The 23,682-nt window shown below is 42.9% G+C and overlaps 1 protein-coding gene across 6 annotated transcripts in view; it reads right to left on the bottom strand.

The window, feature by feature from the left end:
* The window catches only part of LOC132830153 (polycomb protein SCMH1-like), a 208,865-nt gene that overhangs the window by 142,728 nt on the left and 42,455 nt on the right, over positions 1–23,682 (bottom strand). Inside the window, exon 1 of one of the 6 annotated variants that reach the window (XM_060847685.1) lies at positions 16,834–16,910. The exons of the other annotated variants lie outside the window; for them this stretch is intronic. The gene's annotated coding sequence lies outside the window, so the exon portion shown is untranslated. Of the gene's footprint in view, positions 1–16,833; positions 16,911–23,682 lie in introns of those variants that run through there. 6 annotated transcript variants of the gene reach the window in all.

The raw sequence follows: 23,682 nt of genomic DNA on the forward strand, positions 1-23,682 counted from the left end.
TCTTCCAGCCAGCCAATTCCTAATCCAAACCTCCAACTCCCCCTCAATGCCATACCTCCGTATTTTTTGCAGTGTCCTACCATGGGGAACCTTATCAAATGCCTTACTAAATCCATATACACATCTACCGCTTTACCCTCATCCACCTCCTTGGTCACCTTCTCAAAGAATTCAATAAGGTTTGCGAGGCACGACCGGCCCTTCACAAAACCATGCTGACTATCCTTGATCACATTATTCCTATCCAGAAGTTCATAAATCCTATCCCATACAATTCTCTCTAAGACTGCCCACAACAGAAATGAGACTCACTGGCCTATAGTTACTAGGATTATCCCTACTCCCCTTCTTGAACAAGGGAATCACATTTGCTATCCTCCAGTCTTCTGGCACTATTCCTGTAGACAACGAGGACATAAAAATTAAGGCCAATGGCTCTACAATCTCCTCCCTTGCTTCCCAGAGAATCCTAGGATAAATACCATCAGGCCCAGGGGACTTATCTATTTTCACCCTTTCCAGATGTAAAGTTCCTCGAAAATGTACAGAGGAGGTTCATCAGGCCAAAAGGTTTTGTTGATGGGCAGAGGTCTAAAAGGTTAACAACACTCGCAGAAAACACTGCAGGAACTCAGCAGGTCTGGCTGCATCTGTGGAGGGAGAAGAGTTCATGTTTCAAGTCCAGGGTTTATTTTCTTCAGAAGTGAAAAATAAAAGGTGATAAGTTTTACACAGCATGAAATATTGGCAAGAAGCAAGCAGAATGGAGGAGTAGGTCAGGGAATGGTTACAGCAAGGGAGATTAGAGATAACAGGTGTCACAGAACAAAAGACAAAGAGAGTATTGATAAGCATAGCATATAAGGCTACAGACCAAGTGCAGGTAAATAGTTGGAAAGTGAGGACCGCAGATGCTGGAGATCAGAGTCAAAAAGTGTGGCGCTTCCTGATGAACAGCTTATGAACTTTCCTGTTCCTCAGATGCTGCCTGACTGGCTGTGCTTTTCCAGCGCTACACTTTTTGACGCAGGTAAACAGTTGGATGTTTGCTGACCAGCACAGACATAATGGGCCAAATGGCCACTTTCAGTGCTATAAAGAAAAAATCTAGGAGACTCTGGGAGAAACAGTAGATAACGTAGGGTCTGTTCCACTATTCAACATGATCATGCCTGATTATCCATTTCAGTACCTTTCTCTCCCACACTACTCCCACTCTTTGCACATTCACTCATTTTGAAATGCCTGTCTCTGGTTTAAATATTCTCCGTGACTGGGCTTCTACAGCTCTCTGGGTCTGGAATCCCAAAGACTCCCAATCCTCTCAGTTAAAAATGATGTAGGGAAGAGAAGATATGTGCTAAGTAGGTGTAAACAGTAGACATTAATGCTTGCAGTTGCCATGGACTAATATTATGAAGATGTATGGATACTGTATCTTTAAGAAATTTGAAGGACTTAGAGAAGCTCACAGAGTGGAGAATTTACAATGTAACATTTAGTCCAGCAGCTAGCAGTACTTGGGTTGCTATGAGACAAAAACAAATTCAAATTCTGCCAGTTTAAATTATGCCCCAAGATACTACCCTCCAATTAAGTTTGAATTTGGTATTTTGTCAATATTTAAACTAATAGAACGATCCAATGCTTTGGGATATAATTATTAAACAAATTGAACAGTTGGGGGAGAACTGCCAAGCCACCAGCATATGCAGAGTACACACAGATTATCTCTCTTAAAGGTACCTTTACCTATCAACGACCTGTGAAACAGAAATCCTAAGAAGGAGACAACAGAGGAAGATACAAAGAGAAGATCCGACAGCTGGCTGGTTTTGAAATTTGAATTTTTTGGTAAATCTTAATCAGGAGTTTTATAGGACCAGTATTATGGAAGGGAAAGTAAAAGATAGGTGAGAAAAAGGAGTTGTAAATAGTTGTTAGGTAATTATTCTCTGTTAAACTTTAAAAAAGTTGCTAGTTTTTACTTTAAATTGTGACCTTCGGGATAGTTCTTGGCCTCTACAATTTTCACAGATTACCGCACGGGGTAAATCTTTTCTGTGTCGCTGATTTAAATGACTGCTGGAGGGGGACGGTGGGGGGGGGGGGGGGGGGGGGGGGGGGGTGTGGGGTGTTACCCCATGTCGTACTGGTGGGTTTTTGTGACAATCAACAATGACACAGATTCAGATCCCATCATGATGAATTGTAACTCAGTAAGAATCTGGAATTAAACGCTGGTCTCATGGTGATCATGAAGAATAATGTGGGGTTTTGGATTATGGGTCTATCCCACAACCCATTGTTGTGGGTCTGGAGTCCAATTTATAAAAGACTGCATTAGTTTGGCAAATTTTGTTCCCTAAAGGATATTAGTGAATCAGATGGAATTTTACATCAGTGATAATTTCATGGTCACCATTATTGAGTCTAGCTGTTCATTCCTGATTTATTAACTGAATGTAACATTCCACCAATTGCTGTGGTGGGGTTTGAACCCATGCCCCACAGACTATCAACCTGGGCCCTTAATAAAGTGATATATCACTACACAGCCATCTTTCCACCCTTTTTTAAATTTACTCTTGAGACATAGCCAGAATTTATTGCCCATCTTCAGCTGTCCTCGAACAGAGTGGCATGCTGGGTCATTTCAGAGGGCAGTTGAGAGTCAACCACATTGGAGTGGGTCTGGAGTCACATGTAGGCCCAATGAGGTGAGGGTGGATCAATGAACCAGATGGATTTTTATGACAATCAGTAATGATTCCATGGTCATCAGTAGGTTCTAAATTCCAGGTGTTTCTTTTCATTGTTGAATTCAAGTTCCACCAAGTGATATAGTAGGACTCAAACCCAACTCTCCAGTGAGTTTAGATTAGATTTTTTTTAGATTAGATTAGACTTACAGTGTGGAAACAGGCCCTTCGGCCCAACAAGTCCACACCGACCCGCCGAAGCGCAACCCACCCATACCCCTACATTTACCCCTTACCTAACACTACGGGCAATTTAGCATGGCCAATTCACCTGACCCGCACATCTTTGGACCGTGGGAGGAAACCGGAGCACCCGGAGGAAACCCACGCAGACACGGGGAGAACGTGCAAACTCCACACAGTCAGTCGCCTGAGTCGGGAATTGAACCCGGGTCTACAGGCGCTGTGAGGCAGCAGTGCTAACCACTGTGCCACCGTGCCGCCCACATGAACAGTTTCTGCATGAACAGTAATAATACCACTAGGCATTGCCTCTGCACAACTTGGTGAAAGGCAAGAAATAAGCAAACAGTCAGCGCAGAGAATGAGGATGAGTGAGGAGAGAATACACAGAAAGAAGTAAATAATTTGCCTAAATACCAAGTGAAACATTTCACACTTGAATAGTCAGTATTTCTCCACTTGTTTTTCATAAAACCCTAAGAGTAAGACACTGAAAGCAAAAAAATGAAATCCAAATATGATGTGATTCACTTGAAAATATTTCCTCTTGTTCTCACTGATCATTTGAGCATGGAAAAATGTAAATGCTGAAATTAGGCAGCCAGAACAACAGCTGAAGTTGAAAACAAATGTCAGGATTTAGCAACATCTAACCATTGGAAAGGAGGTGGTGGGGACGTTGGGAAAGAGTGCGCATTTTTTTGCAACAACTAGGGATTGGGGAAGAGACGCGTGAACACATTGCATCTGTTGAAAATCCAAGTAAATCTCATCATGGGAGAGTCAATGGATGCGATTTACTTGGCCAAAATGTCTTTGCAAATCTGACTTAGGAAACGGAAAGGAACAAATGACCTGAGCAATTAGAAGGTGCTATACGAAAGTTCTTCATGGTCAGCAAACTTTTTGAAATCTTGCTTGTTTTTGGCAATAGTGGCTGTAGGATAATTGTTAGGCAGGACTCGGATACAAATTCCCTGCTCTTCCTTCAGTAACATTTTAAAAAAAATTCATTCATCTGATATGTATGTCACTGGCTGGGCAAGAATTTATTGCCCATCCCCAACTGTCCAGAGTTATAGGTCAACCCCATTGCTGTGGGTCTGGAGTCACCTGTAGGCCAGACCAGGTAAGCTCAGCAGATTTCCTTCCCTAAAAGGACAATAGAGAACCAGATGGGTTTTTATGACAATTCCTAGAGTTGGTCACCATTAGAGCAGTTTTATTTAAGACCATAAGACATAGGAGTGGAAGTAAGGCCATTCGGCCCATCGAGTCCACTCTGCAAATTCAAGATTGTTACTGAATTCAAATTTCATCATGGACCCTAGTGGGATTTGAACATTAGACTGAGATTCTGGAATACCAGTATGCCACCGTTTCCCCCAGAATTGTTTTACACCCACCTTAAACAAACAGATTGATCATGTTTAATGTCTCATCCAATAGACAGCATCTCTGACAGTTATGATGATCAAAAATACAGACTACAGAACATAGAACATGGAACATTACAGCACAGTACAGGGTCTTCGGCCCTCAATGTTGCACTGACCTGAGAAATCAATCCAATGCCCATCTAACCTACACTATTCCATTTACATCCATATGCCTATCCAATGATCATTTAAATGCCCTTAATGTTGGTGAGCCTACTACTGTTGCAGGCAGGATGTTCCACGCATCTACTACTCTCTGAGTAAAGAAACTACCTCTGATATCTCTCCTATATCTATCACCCCTCAATTTAAAGCTAGGTCCTCTTGAGCTAGCCATCACCATCCAAGGGAAAATGGCATTCACTGTCCACCCTATCTAACCCTCTGATTATCTTATATGTCTCAATTAACTCACCTCCCAACTTCCTTCTCTCTAACTAAAACAGCCTTAAGTCACTCAGCATTTCCTCATAAGATCTTCCTTCCATACCAGGCAACATCCTAGTAAATCTCCTCTGAACCCTTTCCAAAGCTTCCACAACCTTCCTATAATGCGGCGACCAGAACTGTATGCAATACTCCAAGTGCAGCTGCACCAGATTTTGTACAGCTGCAGCATGACCTCGTGGCTCCAAAACTCAATCCCTTTACCAGTAACAGCTAATGCACTGTATGCCTTCTTAACAACCCTATCAATCTGGATGGCAACTTTCAGGAATCTATGTACATGGATACCAAGTATTCTCTGCATTAGCCCAGTACTCTGCATTCCTGTTTCTCCTACCAAAGAGAATCACCTCACACTTTTCCACATCAAATTCTATTTGCCACCTCTCAGCCTAGTTCTGCAGCTTACCTATGTCCCTCTGTAACCTACAACATCCTTCAACACTATCCACAACTCTACCGATCTTAGTGTCATTCACAAATTTACTCTACCATCCTCTACGTATTTTATGCAATAGCCTACTGTGGAAAACCTTATCAAACGCCTTACTGAAATCCATATACACCACATCAACCACTTTACCCTCATCCATCTGTTTGGTCACCACCTCAAAGAATTTAGTAAGGTTTGTGAGGCATGAGCTACCCTTTACAAAACTGTGTTGATTATCCCTAATCAACATATTCCTTTCTAGATGATTATATACCCTATCTTTTATAACCCTTTCTAACTTTACCCACAATCGAAGTAAGGCTCACTGGTCTATAATTACCAGGGCTGTCTCTACTCCCCTTCTAGAGCAAGAGAACAACATTTATTATCCTACAGTCTTCTGGTACTATTCCTATAGACAATGACGACATAATGATCAAAGCCAAAGGCTCAGCAATCTCTTCCCTGGCTTCCCAGAGAATCCTAGGATAAATCCCATCCAGCCCAGAATACTTATTTATTTTCAAACTTTCTAGAATTGCTAACACCTCCTCCTTGTGAACCTCAATACTGTCTACTCTGGTAGCCTGTATCTCAATATTCTCTTCGTTGGGATTTTACTGAAAAGCCTGGGACTTGTATTTGAGAGATAACAGTTAAATCTGAGTTGGGACAGTTTGAACCAGTTACCAAAATCATCTAACCTGAAAATACCCAAATGCAGCAAGGAAGCTACAAAGGAATATCAAAATAATATGGTCAACTGACATGCAATATTGCAATGCATGAACACCATAGCATGAAGAAGAGTATGAGAGAAGCTTATAGCATAATTAATGAGTTTTCACGATGAACTATGAATATTTTACCGTAGGGATGAAGTTCAAACTTGTTTTTCCTTGAGATAGCAACAGTGACATGGTGTCACAGATGGAAGGGAGAGAGAGAGAAAGAGAGAGAGACAGAGAGAGAGATGGGGGGAACCAGTCACACATTTTCAGGGAGTTATAATTGGTGGGCGGCATGGTGGCACAGTGGTTAGCACTGCTGCCTCACAGCGCCAGAGACCCGGGTTCAATTCCCGCCTCAGGCGACTGACTGTGTGGAGTTTGCACATTCTCCCCGTGTCTGCGTGGGCTTCCTCCGGATGCTACGGTTTCATCCCACAGTCCAAAGATGTGCGAGTCAGGTGAATTGGCCATGCTAAATTGCCCGTAGTGTTAGGTAAGGGGCAAATGTAGGGGTATGGGTGGGTTTCGCTTCAGTGGGTCGGTATGGACTTGTTGGGCCGAAGGGCCTGTTTCCACACTGTAAGTAATCTAATCTAATCTGCCGTGAAAAGGTGGCTCATAGCCGCTCAGTCATCATACACCTCTGAACACAAAGCTGGAGGTGAGCAAAGGGTTGAATTATTCATTTGCCCCTTCATGCAGATGATACAAAGTTTAGATGCAAGGTGGGACCACAAGAGAGGGAGTCACACTGTTTACGAAAACATGAATAGGAAAACTGGGTGGCAATAAAAGAAGAATACTGAACAAAACTGGATTGAAATATAAAGATGAAAAATATCAGGTCAGTATGAAAACTTTTCCCAAAAAGATACTTACACTCAAGATATTGGCAATATTGCAAAACAGAAAGGGACAGAGGGGATATAATAGTTATCTACAGCACTGATTCTAGAAAGAGAGGCCTGTCCAAGGATTAGAGATGTTTATGGGGAGGGGGTTGATATTAAGAATGATCAGAAATAAGAATGAAAAGTGATCTCATTGAAATGTCTGAAATTCTTCTACAGCTTGGCAGAGTAGATGCTGAGTGTGCATATACATGGCTAGAGAGGTGTGAACCGAGGCAATAATCTACAGAAAATGTCTCCATTGTAAATGCCCCATCAAGCAAAGGTATGCACTCAAGTGGAAGTGAATCTTTAGGAGTCTTGACTCGAAAAGAGTCTGAATACTTCATTATTCAGTTGATTCAAGACAGAAGCTTCACAGATTTTGGAAATCAAGGGATATGCCATGAAAGCAGAAAAGTGGAATTTATTTAGAAGTCAATTTACTTCCTCCCTCCTCATTATCCAAGCCCCCTAACACACCTTATCTGCAATTCATACAATCTAATATACATATTCACTGCTCACAATGTGGTTTCCTCTATATTGGGAAAAGCAAACGTATACTGGGCGACCACTTTGCAGGACATCCACGTTCCATCTGTAAAAATGACCCTAAGCTTCCAGCTGCCTGCCACTTCAACACCCCACTCTGTTCCCAGGCCAACATCTCTGTCTCAGGCTTGCTGGGGTGCTCCAGCAAAGTTCAATGCAAGCTGAAAGAACAGCACCTCATTTTCTGCTTCAGAACTCAGCGGCCTTCAGGTGTCAATATTAAGTTCATCAATTTTCAGGCCTCAGCACCTTCTCCCATGTCTTTATCCCAACTCCCAAATACCAGGCCTTGTTGTTACACAGCGTTGCTACCACACACAACCCATTGTCAGCTTTTAATCATCTCCATGAGCACTGGCCATTCTCCCAGGCTGACCTTTACCCAGTCCTCTACCTGTCAAACTGTTTTTCTCTCTCTCTTAGCTCTATTTCCACCCATTGTTTATTCTCCACCCTCACCCCCTTCTCACGCCCGTGATGTTTTTATGCCATTCGCTGATTGACCTCTCTTCAACGGGAGTGATATAATTTCAAAGGATTTTCACCAGTTACCTCACCCTCCGATCCCCAAACCTTTCACATTCTTTCTGATCAAGAACTCAGCACATCCCCTCTTAAATGATACCTCTATCTCAAAGATCACTCGCATCGTGAAAATATTCTGGGAAATAACAAATCTTTTAATGTCACACTTTTTGTTTTTCTTCTGACAATCATTAGTGGTAAACATTTCAATTCTTAAAATATTATCAAATCAGTTTACATCAAAGTTGACAGAAGCAGAATAAATTAATATGCTAATTCAGATTAAAAAAGATTCACTATATATATATACACTTTGCATCTCTGTTTTAATATACTGACAGTGAACCGAATGATTGTCTTCACAAGTGAGCTAGGTTATAGTTTGCCTGTCGGGTAAAAAATGAGGTCTGCAGATGCTGGAGATCACAGTTGAAAATGTGTTGCTGGTTAAAGCACAGCAGGTCAGGCAGCATCCAAAGAATAGGAAATTCGACGTTTCGGGCATAAGCCCTTCATCAGGAATGAGGAGAGGGTGCCAGGCAGGTTAAGATAAAAGGTAGGGAGGAGGGACTTGGGGGAGGGGCGATGCAGATGTGATAGGTGGAAGGAGGTCAAGGTGAGGGTGATAGGCCAGAGTGGGGTGGGGGCGGAGAGGTCAGGAAGAGGATTGCAGGTTAGGAGGGCGGTGCTGAGTTGAGGGAACTGACTGAGACAAGGTGGGGGGAGGGGAAATGAGGAAACTGGACAAATCTGAGTTCATCCCTTGTGGTTGAAGGGTTCCCAGGCGGAAGATGAGGCGTTCTTCCTCCAACCGTCGTGTTGTTACGTTTTGCCGGTGGAGGAGTCCAAGGACCTGCATGTCCTTGGTGGAGTGGGAGGGAGAGTTAAAGTGTTGAGCCACGGGGTGGTTGGGTTGGTTGGTCCGGGCGTCCCTGAGGTGTTCTCTGAAGCGTTCCGCAAGTAAGCGGCCCGTCTCCCCAATGTAGAGGAGGCCACATCGGGTGCAGCGGATGCATCGGCCACACCTCCTCCCTCACTTCCCTCCAAGGCCCCAAGGGATCCTTCCATATCCGCCACAAGTTCACCTGTACCTCCACACACATCATCTATTGCATCCGCTGCACCCGATGTGGCCTCCTCTACATTGGGGAGACGGGCCGCTTACTTGCGGAACGCTTCAGAGAACACCTCAGGGACGCCCGGACCAACCAACCCAATCACCCCATGGCTCAACACTTTAACTCTCCCTCCCACTCCACCGAGGACATGCAGGTCCTTGGACTCCTCCACCGGCAAAACATAACAACACGACGGTTGGAGGAAGAACGCCTCTTCTTCTGCCTGGGAACCCTCCAACCACAAGGGATGAATTCAGATTTCTCCAGTTTCCTCATTTCCCCTCCCCCCACCTTGTCTCAGTCAGTTCCCTCAACTCAGCACCGCCCTCCTAACCTGCAATCCTCTTCCTGACCTCTCCGCCCCCACCCCACTCCGGCCTATCACCCTCACCTTGACCTCCTTCCACCTATCACATCTCCATCGCCCCTCCCCCAAGTCCCTCCTCCCTACCTTTTATCTTAACCTGCCTGGCACCCTCTCCTCATTCCTGATGAAGGGCTTATGCCCGAAACGTCGAATTTCCTATTCCTTGGATGCTGCCTGACCTGCTGTGCTTTAACCAGCAACACATTTTCAACTATAGTTTACCTGTCAACAGGAAACAGTATCACTTCATCAAGGAGTTAAAAATCACACAACACCAGGTTATACTCCAACAGGTTTAATTGGAAGCACTAGCTTTCGGAGCACCGCTCCTTCAACCACCTGACGAAGGAGCATCACTCCGAAAGCTAGTGCTTCCAATTAAACGTGTTGGACTATAACCTAGTGTTGTGTGATTTTTAACTTTGTGCACCCCAGTCCAACACCGACATCTCCAAATCATTAATCAAGGAGTATAATCAATGTTTTGGTTGGCGTCTCGCAGCATAGCAGCCCAGAGGCAGCACCAATAAACTATAATGGAAAGCCATTAAGCATACGGCCAAATAGGAACAGCTGACCCCAATTGGTTCAAACTGCAATACCTTCACATCTATAGCATCCGTTCCCCTCTCTCTATCCACAAAGGCACTGCTCAATCCCTACTCTGTCCTCTGTTCATTACGACAAAGATGCTGACTTTCTCAGTCTTTTTCTAGCTGGGCTTTACAGATTGAAGCAAAAGGATCACAATAAATACCCAGTCAATGCAACGGGTTCAAAAGGACACAATACTGAAGAAATGCTCCATTTAATAAAGTTCAACTCCATCCCCATCATCTTGAATCAAATCTGTAGAAATTGGCTGTCAGAGCACATTGTTTTAACTCTCTACCAAATGTGTCAATTCTCTTTTCATTCACAAAACATAGAACATAGAACAGTATGGCACATTATAGATCCTTCATCCTACTCTAAGATCAGACTAACCTACATACCCTACATTGTAATCATTCATGTGCCTATCCAAGAGTTGTCCCTAATGTCTCTGGCTCTATGACCACTTGTGGTAGTGCATTCCACGCACCCAACATGCTCTGAGTAAAGAATCTACCCCTGACATCTCCCCTCAACCTTGCTCCAATCACCTTAAAATTATGCTCCCTAATGATAGCCATTTCTGCCCTGGGAATAAGTCACTGGTTACCCACTCCATCTATGCCTCTCATCATCTTATACACCTCTATCAACTCACCTCTAATCCTTCTTCGCCCCAGTGAGAAAAGCCCTAGCTCCCTCAACCTTTTCTTCATAAGACCTGCTCTCCAGTCCAGGCACCATCCTGGTAAATCTCCTATGCACCCTCTCTAAAGCTTCCGTATCCTTCTTATAATTCAGCTGTGCATCAGCGGTTACCATTCTTGATCAAGTTAAAAGGTTATAGCTTTGAATTCTACGATAGGGAAATGAGCCCATTATCTAGGTTGACGCTCCAGTGCAGTTCTGAGAGAGTGCTGCACTGTTGGGATCACTGTTTTCCAAATGAGACATCAAACTGAGGCTCTATCTTCTCACCTTCTCAAATGGATGGAACAGATAGCTTGGCCAATGTTTCAAAGAACAGTAGGGGAGTTATTCCCAATCCTGACCAATCTTTATCCATCAATCAACACCCCTAAAAAACAGATGATACATCATTATTTTCATTGGTGCTCAAGGGAGCTTGCTGTGTGCAAACTAGCTGCCACATTATCATTTCAGCATTTTGGGAGAACCTGTCATCATAAAAGGTGCTAGACAAATGCAAGTTCTTTTTTCCTGTTTGTGTAGGCATTATCCATCAATACCAATCAGAGAAGTCAGGGTGTGACACCCTCAATAACACAAACTAATTATACATTAATTAATAATTACAGGAACCATAAGAAACTAAGTACAGTTACTGTTTTCTTGTTGCATAGGGTCCAGACCAGTCAACAAGTACACCTTTTGTAAATAAGACAACAGCACAAGGTCTTGTTATAAAAGTAGTCATGGTGCAATGAAGTCAGTCAGCTACATCTAGTGCTACGTCATATAATGTGGTCATTAACGTCAATGACCTCAGCACACAATGTTCAATCTGAGATTTTATAACTTTGCAAAAAATTAATTTTGTTAATAAACGTCAAGAATGCTGTCTCAACCCTAACACAGTCTTTGTGATTTCTGACACAGGATAAGAGGGAGGGAAACAACCCAGACTATTTCATAATGACAGTGGTGTTCGACCCAAGAAACCACATCAAGATGCTAAAAAATAGGCACCAAGAGCTTGTGACAGTTAATGGTATTGAGGGCTGGGAAAGGTAATGGCAGTCATCAAGATTTCCTGCTCCTAATCCACATTCGTCATCTACCCAAGCTCAGAGCAGAGGTTTATAACCATCAACTAAGACCACGCAATGCTACAATCTATCGTGAAACACAGTAACCTCAACATTTGGGAGGACACATATTCTTTCTATCATTTATAAAAATAAAATTAAGAGGTCACGTGTGTCCAATCCAAAATAATTGCAGCTCTGAAACAGAACCTGGCAAGCTGCAATATGGCAAGTCAATCCTAGGTCAAAGTTCTAATAAAAATTCTGTTAAATATGGTACTATGATTAAGGCCATATCTGTGTCCAGACATTAGTTAATTATCAAACACAAACCTAAAGAACTGCAGATGCTGTGAATCAGAAACAAAAACAGAAGTTGCTAGAAAAGCTCAGCAGGTCTGGCAGCATCCGTGAAGAGAAATCAAAGGGACACTGGACCTGAAATGTTTCTCTTCACAGATGCTGCCAGCCCTGCTGAGTTTTCCCAGCAGCTTCTGTTTTTGTTATCAGTTAATTATCATATAACTGTGAAGATGGATGAGGGAGATCCAGTAGATGTAGTGTACCTGGACTTTCAGAAAGCTTTTGATAAAATCCCACATATGAGATTAGTGAGCAAAATTAGGGCGCATGGTATTGGGGGCAAAGTACTAACTTGGATTGAAAGTTGGTTGGCTGATAGGAAACAAAGAGTAGTGATAAACGGCTCCATTTCAGAATGGCAGGCAGTGACCAGTGGGGTACCACAGGGATCAGTGCTGGGACCACAGCTTTTTACAATACATGTTAAAGATATAGAAGATGGTATTAGCAATAACATTAGCAAATTTGCTGATGATACTAAGCTGGGTGGCAGGGTGAAATGTGATGAGGATGTTAGGAGATTACAGGATGACCTGTATAAGTTAGGTGAGTGGGCAGATGCATGGCAGATGCAGTTTAATGTGGATAAATGTATGGTTATCCACTTTGGTGGCAAGAACAGGAAGGCAGATTACTACCTAAATGGTATCAATTCAGGTAAAGGGGCAGTACAGAGAGATCTGGGTGTTCTTGTACACCAGTCAATGAAGGTAAGCATGCAGGTACAGCAGGTAGTGAAGAAGGCTAATAGCATGCTGGCCTTCATAACAAGAGGGATTGAGTATAGAAGCAAAGAGGTTCTTCTGCAGCTGTACAGGGCCCTGGTGAGACCACACTTGGAGTACTGTGTGCAGTTCTGGTCTCCAAATTTGAGGAAAGACATTCTGGCTATTGAGGGAGTGCAGCATAGGTTCACGAGGTCAATTCCTGGAATGGTGGGATTACCTTATGCTGAAAAACTGGAGCTTGTATACCCTTGAGTTTAGAAGACTGAGGGGCGATCTGATTGAGACATAAGATTATTAAAGGATTGGACACTCTGGCAGCAGGAAACATGTTTCTGCTGATGGGTGAGTGCCAAACCAGAGGACACAGCTTAAAAATAAGGGGTAGACCATTTAGGACAGAGATGAGGAGAAACTTCTTCACCCAGAGAGTGGTGGCTGTGTGGAATCTCTGCCCCAGAGGGCAGTGGAGGCCCAGTCTCTGAATTCATTTAAAAAAAGAGTTGGATAGAGCTCTCAAGGATAGTGGAATCGAGGGTTATGGAGATAAGGCAGGAACAGGATACTGATTAAGGATGATCAGCCATGATGATATTGAATGGTGGTGCAGGCTCGAAGGGCAGAATGGCCTACTCCTGCACCTATTGTCTATTGTCTATTCTGTTTTGACAAAAGCAGTTTAAAAGACATAGGTAACATGACCCTAATATCTCTTTTATGTGAATGTCACAAACAGGCATCGGTTTTTTTAAAAATCAATAATATTTAAAGTAGCAGCAATAAGAAAAAAAAAACAAAAAAATAAGCCAATAACAAACTCACAAGCATGACACTACCATTCAGATTTTTAAAAATACTGTCATTTTAAAGAGAATAAAGCTGCATAGTAAAGATGGAATTCAAACATTGGCATTCCATTGACATTCTATCAGAGTTTCAGTTATTTGAAGAAAGAATCAATCTTCACTTCAAAAAAAATGTTGCTGACCTAGGAAAGACAGGCAGGTGACCTTTTAGCTTTGTGAAAAGGACATTGAGAGAGTAAGTTCCTCAGGAATTTCTAATGGATGATCACAAACATCCCGGCTAAATTTTCCAGCTTTTCAAGGTTCAGCTTAAAGTTCAGGATAAACCGACTCAAGTCCATCTCACATCAATAACAACCAGGTGAAACAAACATCAATTCATTAGCAGGGGTGGTTACAAAAGGTGCGGAATGTGATTTAACTGAAGCTAATTTAGCTGCAAGGTGTATGGAACTGGTCATTGCTGCTACATCCATTAAATCCTTCAGAAAAGCGTTCCAAGACAAGTCTGAGAAGAATGTCATCGATGCACTATTAGATAAAAGACATAGGTGTGAAACCACAGACTGGGCCAGCTGCATCTTCAGCTGCTTTATTCTGTAATGACTATAGCAGCTATTGACAGGGTCTAGGAAACATCCAAATCCTTTTTGAGACATGGCTTGTTTCACCACCATGAAGTGGCAAGCATTTTGTGAAGTTTACAAGCAATGTTCTTGCAAGAAGACAGGGGTTTTCGTGCACATTTTGTTTAGAAAATCTAAAGCGCAACACAAAGCTCCACAGTGACATGTGGAGAAGAGTCAACTAAAGAACCAGATCAAGGACATTTCCAAAATTCCATCAGTGATACACAGGCATGTCAGTGAAACCCAATAGGCTTCTGCTGTGTTACAACTTGCATGCCCCAATCAAACAGGACGTGGTCAATTTGACACACCACACCAGAAAAACTGAAACCTCTCTCTCTGTCGAAGTGCACCAAAAGGAAGATATGGCATGCATCAAGACTGACACCGGTGCAAGTGCAAATATCATCCCTTCATGCATCCTGCTCAGATGTGCACAAGAAACTGGCACTGTGTTGTGCAGTTCTCAAATGGTAAGGTAACTACTTACAGTGGTGAAAATGTGTTGCTGGAAAAGCGCAGCAGGTCAGGCAGCATCCAAGGAACAGGAGATTCGACGTTTCGAGCATAAGCCCTTCTTCAGGCTTATGCCCGAAACGTCGAATCCCCTGTTCCTTGGATGCTGCCTGACCTGCTGCGCTTTTCCAGCAAAACATTTTCAGCTCTGATTTCCAGCATCTGCAGACCTCACTTTCTCCTCAAAGATTTTAAACTACTTACAGTGGGTCTGACATCCCACACATTGGCATTGTTCACCTTAACATGTCAATACAGCTCCTCAGGGTGGATAATTGAAACCTTTCACATCAGTAATTTTCATCAATAGGATTGGCTGGTTTAGGACTGTGCACAGATCTGCATATTATTGCGATCCACAACGTAACAAATCTGGTAAATGCAACACCAAAGATTCCAAGCAGCAACAGTGATCTGATACATTTTGATCACAACCAAACAGAGCAGATTCAGCCAACTACAACAGCCCAGAAAGGTCAGCTGTAATGGGACACCTTAACATAGCCAGCAGAATCCTGAGCTAGTATACTGCTCTGACCATTCAATGATGAACTATGATATTCCAATAACTGTTAACAGGAAACAAGGGATAATTCTTCAAACCCAACATCAAGTCATGCTAAACCAGATACTTCTGGTTGGACGGGTACATAAGAAAAGCGAGTAACTGGTGCATCTCTTGGCCATCTATTGATCTGGCATCAACGAGCATCAAGCTGAATGAATTCCATCAACCTCAATAATCAGGAGAGCCTCCCCTTCTACACGAGATTCCTCCCGAGCCTTGGTGCAAGATTGCAAATGAGACTTTCATGTCCAAGCACATGATTACATGTTGGTCAGGGACTATCTCACCAAATCCACTTCTGTGTGACAAATCAGAATGTCACTAGTGCAGTGGTTGCTAATACACTGACTGCCACATTCAGTGCATGTGACATTCCTCAACTAATTGTGTCAAACAATGGTCTGGTGTTCCAAGAGGTGCATGAAATGAAGTGTTCAGCTTACTATTTTGTCGCCTCACTATCCTCAATCTAATAGTTTTGCAGAGCACACTGTTTTTACTGTAAAATACATGACCATCAAGTATAAAATTACATGCCAAGATTTTTGATAGCCATGTTAAATCTATGTTACACTCCTCAAGGCAATGCTTTATCTTCACTAACAGGAGAGGCAATGGCCTAGTGGTATTATTGCTCTACTCTTAACCCAGAGACCCAGGTGATATTCTGTAGACCTGGGTTCAAATCCCACCACTGCAAATGGTGGAATTTCAATTCAATAAATGTCTGGAATTAAGAGTCTATGATGACCAGGAACCAATTGTCGATTGTTGGAAAAATCCATCTGGTTCACCACTGTCCTTTAGGGAAGGAAACTGCCATCCTTACCTGGCCTGGCCTACATGTGACTCCAGATCCACAGCAATGGGGTTGACTCTTAACTGCCCTCTGGGCAATTAGGCCCAGCCAGTGATGCCCTCATCCCGTGAATGTTTAAAAAAACAACAGCTCTCATGTCTGTTTGGGAGACAGATCCAAGCCATTCATCGCTCCCACACTTTCTTCACTCAGCTACATTGCAGCAGTGATACAAAAGCACAGTCAACATGTATTCAGTCACTTCTCCCAAACTGAACATGAATTAGGAGAGTTACTGATTGTCATAAAACCACATGGGTTCAATGTTATGATGCAGTGTCCAGCCTGGGTCATAGGACGTTGTAACAAGGGTCATATCCTGGGAAAATATAGGGCAAAATATCCAAATGGCATGTAATCGGTTAACTATCACAAAAGATAAGGACTCGAATACTGGATGTGATATGCAAGATACCAGCTGCATATCCATTCACGATGACAGCACATTACGGAGGGAGGCTGCACAGCCAAATGGAGATAACTGGCTACGTCAGACATCTATCACACTATGTAGAGATTAGTTATCTCTCTGCTTGATCCTTGTATATGCTTACCAGAAAAGGGTTCCCATTCTTTAAAGAGAGATGGCAGGGGTAAGGGTGGGTTGGTGGAATGTTGTATGACTCCAGACAAGACCTATACCTGTAAGACAGTTAGCTGTCATTAAGACATTTGACATGTACAGGTCCACGTCTCATCTTCAGTCATCACAGTGGCTCCAACCTACTGCATTCCAGTGAAGCCGTAACTTCAGTATGCACAGAACCCAGACCAATCACATCCAAGTCTGAGATCTTAACAGTGCTGTTAATAAACTTCAAGACATCTGTTTCCATAAGAACCCATTCTTAATGTATACATTACATGAGATAACAAATAGTCAAGCACTTACACCACAACACACTTACAGTGCTGTCTGACCCAAGAAATCACATCAATTACATCCATAATATGCATCCTAAGACTCCAAACAGCTAAAAACGTTAGCATCCCTTTCAATAACAATGAAACTAAATTAAACAGTGAAAACCAAAGATCCTAATTATATTGGCCAGGAATTTGTAGAGTTTTTGATGGTGCTCACTGTCAATACCACTTGGAAATTGTCAGATTTGAGGGAAGTTCTGAAGTGATGATCTGTCACTCACTGCTTTACCACAGAATATTCTATACACCCTGAGAACCACAACTCTGTGAATAATGTAGCAGGAAATTCCTCTTTTCTGCTCTCTCACAGTGGTTAGAAACCCAATTAAACAGTTACACCCTGTTTGAGGTGATCCAAGTAATAATGGCTGTTGAACAACAGTTCTAGCCCTGAATAAAAATTACTGGACATTGTTTAAGTAAATCATATTGGAGGCTTTTAAGTCTAGCATGTTTCTAATTCGCCACATTTGTATGTTCGAATCTTCATTCCACTTTGCTTAAAATTTTATAAAAGTTTTTTGATTCGAATACCAAATAAAAGAAAAACCAAGAACTGCAGATGCTGGAAATCAGAAACAAAGATCAGAAATTGCTGGAGAAACTCAGCTTATCTGGCAACATCTGTGAACAGAATGCAGAGTTATAATTTCAGGTGCAGTGACCCTTCATTTTCTGTGAAAAGAAGCCATTCAATCCATCGAGTCTGCACCAATTCAAGCATCGTACGCAGGCCCACCCCTGTCGGCCTATTCTTTCCATGGCTAACCCACCTAGGCTGCGTATCCCTGGACATGCTGGACAATTTAGCATGGCCATTTTTGGACTGTTGGGGTAAACTGGAGCACCCAGTGGAAACCCATGTAGACCCATGCAATACCATGCAGAATGTGCAAAAACCACACAGACAGATGCTGGACGGTGAAATGGAATCCAGGTCCCTAGGGCTGTCAGGCAGCAGTGCTAACCACTGAGCCACCTTGCTGTCCATGCATGGGCATTGGGCAACATTAGGATTAAACATGTTTCTTCATAATCATGCCAGGTGAGCTGAATTCCTGGAACAGGTAAGATCGAAATATTGAAGTTTGTGTTTTCTAGAAGTCATTAACATGTTACTGTTACCATTGCATAAGAAACATTTCTGCAAATGCTTCTGTATATCTTCCTCCAATCCCAATAACACCAGCTGTTCCAGAGCTGCTGAGAAACCTATACTTTGCAAAGCTATATTCAATTCTGGTTTCCCTGCTACAGGAAAGATGTTGTTAAAATTAAAAGGGTTCAGATGTTGTCAGGATTACAAGCTGCCAGAGGAAGTGGTGGAGGTTGGTGCAATTACGACATTTAAAAGACATCTGGTTGGGTACATGAATAGGTAGGGTTCAGAGGGGTATGGGCCATATGCTGGCAAATAGGACTAGATCAGGTTAGGATAGCTGGTCGGCATGGATGAGTTGGACCGAAGGATCTGTTTCTGTGTTGAAGAATTCTGTGACTCTGTGCAGATTGGAAACCTGATGTGATGCAGAAGGATGTCGGAAAAATGTTTGTTTGGAAACACTCTTATAATTTCTCCGTCAAAAACAGGAATTTATTCCTGCACATGTTTTCTAAGAGGCTGCTTTATTAAGCTGTTGGCTGGACTGCACATGGTTGAGCAATAAAGCCACAATTCAAGGAGAGAGAGAGAGAGAGAAAGAGCAAGCACACTTGAATTTCTAACAGCAACCCTACAGATAAACATCAGTGTCAACAAAATAAAATCCATGGCAATGACAATGTGCAAAAATCCAAGTATAGTAATTACCCTCAACATATCTAAATTATAGCTTTGCACCACATGTAGTTGGATACATTAAGGAGCTACCTTTACTGTACTGAAGACAGAATTGCATTAATTCACAATAAAACATCATTTGTTAGATATATAATTGGCATAATAAAAGATTACTGGGGATTTACACATCAGAAAATGATGGAAAATCACAGCAGACCAATTATTCAGAACATAAACTACAAGCTCATGCTACAGAAATGAATTTTCTCTCCACTGGTGTTTGACCAGGCAGCAATGTGCTCCTAACATTCTTTTCTTATTGTAGATATTGCCACATTTTCTTGTCTTTTTTCAGCCACCAGTCCTTGCTGTCAGATGTTCAAAGCAATTAAAAACAACATTGAATGGATTCCTTTTATAAAAGCGATTAGAAATCTACACTTGCAAACATTTATTTTAAATACTCTTTTCACACACGCTGTTACACATCTCTGGGACCAGGGGGTCTAGAACATGACGCAGAGCTCGGTATGCTATCACTGAGAGACAGGACCGTAAAACAGGTTTGGATTTGCCACATTTCTATGACCATCACATCCTCAGGTGAGACCTTAACACATTCCTTCGGTCTCGGAGGTAGGGATACTACCACTGCAAGACTCCTTTTGTTCAGGACACACAACGTTAATATATCAGGCATGTTAATCAAACTGAGCACCAAAAGCTGCAATGGAATTTTTACATGACAAATTCAGGTGTTCCACTTCAACGTTTATGTTATTGAGATACTTCCATAGGAAAAATCCAAAAATCATACCCCATGCGCCTTAGAGCTATTTCAAACCTAACACAATAACCGCCAAAGAAGTTCCTTTTTAAAAGAGGACTGAATAAAAGGGAGGAAATTATAATTTTGTGAGGTTCAACAACAGTGAGGGAGAAAATGATTTCCAAAGAGCAGTTAGCCTAATATCATTGGAGTGAAAGTGCTCAAGGAGAAAGTGAGGACTGCAGATGCTGGAGATCAGAGCTTAAAAATATGTTGCTGGAAAAGCGCAGCAGGTCTGGCAGCATCCAAGGAGCAGGAGCCCTTCTTCAGAGTACAGTGAAAGTGCTCAAGCCTACTATAAAGAATGTGACAACTGCACATTTAGAAAATGCCAACAAGACTGTACAGTGTTAGAAATCACACAACACCAGGTTATAGTCCAACAGGTTTAATTGGAAGCACACCAGCTATCGAAGCACTGCTTTTTAACTTTGTATACCCCAGTCCAACACCAGCATCTCCAAAACAGGACTGTACAGTGTCAGTGTGGATTTAAAAAGGAAATTGTGTTTGACAAACCTCCTGGATTTTTTTGGTAGGATGTAAGTAGCAGAATACAGGATGGGGAACAAGTGGGTGAGGTACATTTGGATTTTCAGAAAGTTTTTGAATTAGATCCCACACATGAGTTTAATGTGAAAAGCCAAAGCACATTGGACTGGTTGGGATATTGTTGCATGGAATAAGAATTAGGTAGCAAACAGGAAACAGCTGAAATAAATGCGTTATTTTCAAAGTAGAATGTAATGATGAATGGGGTATCACAAAGACCAGCTATTCACAATATAGATCAATTTGGTTGAGGAAATCAAATATAATATTTCCATAGCGACACAAAAGTAGTAGGTGGAATTGTAAAGAGAATGTAAAAAAGGATCCCGTGTGATTTAGACAAACTGAGAGAGTAGTCAAATGCATGGAAGGTGCAATATAAGTGTGAAGGTGTCCAATTCAGCAGGACGAGCAGACTGGCAGAGAATCACTTAAATGAAGGACAGATGTTGATATACAAGAGGCATCTGGGTATCCTTGTAGACTGGTCACTGAAAGCAAATACGCAGGTGCAGCAAGTAGTGAGGAAGGCAAATGATGTACTGTCCTCCACTGCAAGGGGGAAGTAGTACAGGAGCTAAAGGAGTCTGACTGCAGCTGTATAGGTCATCGAGTCACAGAGTTATACAGCACGGAAACACACCCTTCAGTCCTACCCATCCACGCCAACCAGAAAGCTTAAATTAATCTAGGCCTATTTGCCAGATTTGGTTCACATCCTTCAAAACCCTTCCTATTCGTATACCTGTCCAGATGCCTGTGTAACTGTACCAGCCTCCACCACTTCCTCTGGCAGGTCATTCCATAGACACACCATACACTGCGTGAAAAAGTTGCCCCTTAGGTCCCTTTTAAATCTTTCCCCCCTCACCCTCAATCTATGCCCTCTAGTTCCAATTCATTACTGATGAAAGACTTATGCCCGAAACATTGATTGCCCTGCTTTTCGGACACTGCCTGACCTGTGGTGCTTTTCCAGCAACACACTCTCGACGCCCTCTAGTTCTGGTCTCCACCACCCTGGGGTAAAGACCTTGTCTATTTCTTGGTAATCCTACACCTGGAATATCATGGTCAGCTTTAGTATCCTTATTAAGCAAAGCTACACTTGCCATACAGGGAGTACAGTGACAGTTCACCAGACTGATTCCTGAATGGCAGGTCCATTATATGAAGACAGATTGGATCAGCTGGGCTTGTTTTCACTGAAGTTTAGAAGAATGAGAGGGGATCTCATTAAAACATATAAACAGGGCTGAACAGACAGAATGCTGGTTTGAAATTTCTGCCAGCTGTGGGTTCCACGGTCTCATGGTACACGAATACCATTTCAAAAAGAAGGGGGAAATTTCTTCACTCAGGGGAAGGTGAATCATAGAAGACTGTGGAGATCAAATCAATGATTATATTTAATAAATAAATGCTGAGAAGTATGGTGAAAGAGATTGGTAAAACAACGTTAAGATGGAGTTCAACTATGATCATGTTGAATGGGAGATTAGGTTCAATGGGCCAAATGGCTTATTCCTGCTCCTAATTTCTATGTTTCTATTTGACCACACTAACAATCAAACTAACTGGACTATAAAGGCTGAAATGAAAATGGAATAATATTCATTATTTCAAATAGTTTGCATTGAACTAGATTCCTGACTGAAGTTTCTAGCTATGTTTCACTGAAGAACAGCATGAGAACCTGGATGAAAAGCAAAGAGGACACAATGATCAACAATCACACAGGAAGGTCCACCAATCCAACCCCTCCAGTCACCAGAGAATTAAACCTAAATGCCAAGACAGGATCAGCTAACCATAAAGAAATGCAAATTTCTAATTGACAGGACTACAGCAAACAGGCCACAAGGCGTTGGGTGGTTCTAATTTCCTTTGACAATTGGATCTGTTGCAACAGATTCCTGGGATGAGAATTCTTTGAGTTTCCCATAGTTGGGAAGTGTTCTTACAGTTTGGGTGTGTCACAATATTTTTGACCTCTTAACTGTTGCATACAAATCAGTCCTATGAATTACATACCTTTATCACTCCAAGTTGCTTTTACTTTGAGAAAAGGACAATGATGACTTTGTGGCAGGGCTTAGCCCTTGGATTCTAGTTTTCTTCGTTTTTTGTACGTGTCTTCACTGTTTGGACTGAGTCCTTGTGAGAAAATATAACTTTCCAGATGGGCTGTTCCTGTGAGTCGGCCTGACCTTAGGACTAGGCCTCTATAAAGACTGAACACCTATGTGTGTGCTGGGAGGTGAGCACTTACTGCATCCTGGAGTGGGCATCGCGGAGTGGACCAAACCCCTGTGAGTTAACTGCAACTTTACAATGCACTGTGTTCCTATGGGTGGGCCTGGTCCTTTGGGTGGACCTGGCCTCTGAAGACTGAAACACCTGCATGTGTGGTGTGGATTCTGCCTTTGAGACTGGACCAAACCCCTGTGAGTTAACTGCAGCTTCACAATGTACTGTGTTCTTGAGAGTGGGCCTGGTTCTCTCTGGGAGTTCCAGTTGTCTATGGAGACTGAACACCAGTGTGTGTGCACTGGGAGGTGGACATTTGCTGCATCCTGAGGTTTGAGTTTGGACTCTGCCTTCGGGCATAGACTCTGTCTTCGTTCTGGAAATTGTATTGAGGATTTTGTGAATTCCGTTGTTGTATGTAGATTTTGTAAATAATTGTTTGTGTGAGCCAGCGTGAACGGGTCAGTACATGGGGTGGCTGGGAGTTGGAGGGTCAATGATCGATCTGGGGGAAAGCAGGTTGGGGGTGAGGCTGTTAGTACGCAGGGTCGCTGGGGGCTGGAGGGTCGATGACTGGTCTGGAGGAAAGTGGGCAGGGCTCAGCCTGTCAACTGCTAGTGTCCTCACAGAAAAGCTGGTATAGGGCAGGCCGGTCAGTACGGGGAGAAGGTTAGCCAGGTGGCCGAAAGCGGGAAGAATCAGTCAGTACGCAGAGACGCTGAGAAGTGAACAGCTGACCAGGAGAAAGGGTCAGTCAGTACGTGGGGTGGCTGGGTGCTGGAAGGCCGACAGCCTGACTGTCGGAAAGCAGGTCAGAGGTGATTTGGTTAGTACGCAGAGAGACTGGGAGCTGGTGGCTGATGTCTATGCCAGAGGAAAGTGGGCTGGGGAGGGACAATCAGTATGCAAGGCAGCCGGAGACCGGAAGGCCAATAACCAGCTCGTAGGAAAGCTGCCCAGCGTAGTCCGATCAGTATGCCTGGCGACTGGGTGTTGGGTAGTCGATGACCAGCGTGGAGGAAAGCAGGCCTGGAGAGGGTCAGTCAGTATGCAGGGCTGACAGAG

Source organism: Hemiscyllium ocellatum, chromosome 30, assembly GCF_020745735.1.
Source record: "Hemiscyllium ocellatum isolate sHemOce1 chromosome 30, sHemOce1.pat.X.cur, whole genome shotgun sequence".
NCBI lineage: Eukaryota > Metazoa > Chordata > Chondrichthyes > Orectolobiformes > Hemiscylliidae > Hemiscyllium > Hemiscyllium ocellatum.